This window comes from Eucalyptus grandis, chromosome 1 (assembly GCF_016545825.1).
Source record: "Eucalyptus grandis isolate ANBG69807.140 chromosome 1, ASM1654582v1, whole genome shotgun sequence".
Lineage (NCBI taxonomy): Eukaryota > Viridiplantae > Streptophyta > Magnoliopsida > Myrtales > Myrtaceae > Eucalyptus > Eucalyptus grandis.
In genome coordinates, this window is record NC_052612.1 from 15,294,150 (window position 1) to 15,296,867 (window position 2,718).

At 48.1% G+C, this 2,718-nt stretch overlaps 1 pseudogene; it reads left to right on the forward strand.

Moving 5' to 3' along the window:
* Nucleotides 1-381: 381 nt before the first annotated feature.
* Nucleotides 382-1,222, forward strand: LOC120295699 (annotated as a pseudogene).
* The last annotated feature ends 1,496 nt before the right edge of the window (nt 1,223-2,718 follow it).

The following is a 2,718-nucleotide window of genomic DNA, read 5'->3' on the forward strand; positions in this document are numbered from 1 at the left end:
GTCCTCTCATCGCTTTGAATGCTCATGAGCTTGAGAGCAGCATATATGGAAAGTCCGATGAAATCCGTTTTTGCTGATGATAGTCTGCTTCTGCATCAGCCACATTTTCTTGAACGGAGAGTCGCAAGTGATCGCTGAGCTTCGTATTTTAGTGTAGCTTTTGGAATATAAGAGAAAAATAATTACTTTTTTGTATCGTATTGTATGTTTAAGCATACCCCACCATTTCCTCCACCAAGTTGGCCTTTCCCCCACCATAAATAACCCCCTTACCGGCGTGTGCCCTCCACACTTCCTCTTCTCAAATCCTTCTCTTCCTCTTCACCAGAACATTTAGAGTCATCCCAAGTCATTCAAAACAGTTTTGCAACTGCATCCCTCATGGCCTCCAACCATAACTCTTCCTCTCTCGTGACAGCCCAAGGTCACTCTCCCTATTGCGACCCATCATCGAGGTTACGCTCGAGGGCCCGGAGCCGGAGTTTGGCTCTCCAAGCGGTCACCCAGTGGCTGCGGGCCGCAGTCCTTGGGCGAATGACGAGACCGTGTCGACCGCATCACTCATGATGGGCGTTGGCTCAGTAAAGCAGGACCTCAAGGCCATGATCTGACCGGCTTCGCGGGCCTGAGTGGCCGGGGGCGTATGCTTGTGGCCATAGGGAGTTCGTGTCCGTGTACTCCCAACTGGACGCAAGAGTTGGCCCAGATGAAAGGGACAAGGAAGGGGCCGCCGACAGACAAATGGACAAGGAGGAGACGGTGACAACGGAGGAAGAGTGCTGCCCAATCCATTGCAAGCTGCTTCAGCCTCAGCTCTCTCCTTCTCCGTAGGGCCATGGTGCCGCTACTGGCAGCCTCCTTCATAAGAAGCTATAGGGCGAGGCTTGGGGCTGTGATCGCGGCAGTCACCGTCGCGCTCGTGGCCTTCCGGGTGGATCGGGGCGGTCCTGGGGAAGGCGCCAGTCTTGAGGTCGTCGCTTAGGGTGTTGATCGGGGGCTGGTTGGCCATGGCAATAACCTTCGGGCTGACCAAACTGATTGGTGCAAATGCTCTCTGAAGAACAGACGCTCTTTTCGTATGTGCATCGATACGTGGGAGTTTCTTTCCTCATATTAAGAGTTATGTCCTGTTAATTACTTTTGCTTAGCCTTGTTCTGTTGTGATCAGTGGCTCCGTATGTAATGGACAAAGTAAATGCAAGGTCAAAAGTAAGTCCGCGCTATTTAATTAGTAGTTTCTCCTATTATTCCATTTTCCTCATATGCTGAGGAAGAAATTCCAAAAAATGACCCGAAGTGACCCATTTTTCTCAAATAATAGCTGAAGTGAACTTTTTTGTTTGAAAAAAAAATCTAAAATGACTTTAATTGTTTTAAATAAGACTCTCGAAATTGATTTTGGTTGTTTGAAACAAGGACTCGATCTCGCCGGTCGCAGTAGGCTAAATTTACCAACCGATCAATAGTAATTTCGTCATTTGGCATTCCCCTTTTTTTCTTTCCTTTATTTTTTTTTTCCTGATTCTTCTTTCTCTTGCCGATGGCCAACCGGCCACCGACGATGCCCATAGAGGCTAGGCGAGGGTCTCCCTCAGGCGAGGCCACCACGGCGATCACGGGCAAGGCTGACCTCACCTAGGCATGGCGACCCACTCACCCGGGGGCCATCACGAGATCGGCCCTCGCCAGCCCAAATGAGGCCAACCCTCGCCAAACCTCACTCGCGGCCAGCGAGCTAGAGCGACCTCGCCCCAGCCCCACAGTAAGGTGGTGAGGCCACCCTCTCAGTTTGGTGAGGGTCGGCCACACACAACCGACCCTCGCTAGATTTGGTGAGGGGTGGCCTCACTTGCCGACATGGGTCGACCTCGCAAATGGCCCTGGGCGAGCCGTCCCTCACTTGTGGCCGGCGTGGGTGGCCCTTGCTAGCTAGGGCGACCCGCCCATCCCTTTGGGCATCGTCGGTGGCCGACCACCGAGAACGAAGAAGAAGAGCAAAAAAAATAAAAAATAAAAATAAAAAGAAAGAAAAAGGGACAAATGACGAAAATACTATTGACCGTCGAAATCAGGCCTTATTACAACAGACATGGCCACTTTAGATTTTTATTTGAAACAAACATAAATATTTTAGGTTCTCATTTAAAACAACATTCATCTAAGGTATTATTTGAGAAAATAATAACTTAGTGCATATTTGAAACGAGATCCACTTCAAACTCTTGTTTTAGAAAAAAGAAGAGACTTGAGTCCCTTTTGGAATTTTTCCTGAGCCTAGTTCTCACATGCATCACGTCACCATAGTCATCAATAGCATGATTCTAAAACTAGTAAGCTCTCTCTCTCTCTCGGGCGCTTGAGCCGAGAACTAGTTGGGTTTGGGTCGCATTACTTATCATGAAGTCCGGCATCATACATCAACCCGAAAATTTATACACGAGAACTAACGGATGATTTATCCAATCTGCGTCAATTTTTAGAAGCTACAGTAATCCATAAGCCGAAGACAATCAACATAGTAAAAGATTTGTTTGTCAACGACGATCCTAAACGTGTATAGATCATGTCAGAAAATACATCATAAGCCAAGTCGGCTAACATTGGAGCATAAACACATCGGTATATTTAAGGTCCCTCAAGATTGTGTCAATCAACTCGACCGATCGTGATGACTCTGTGGGCTGAAGACACAGGTCAACTGTTGGGCCAAAACTCGTC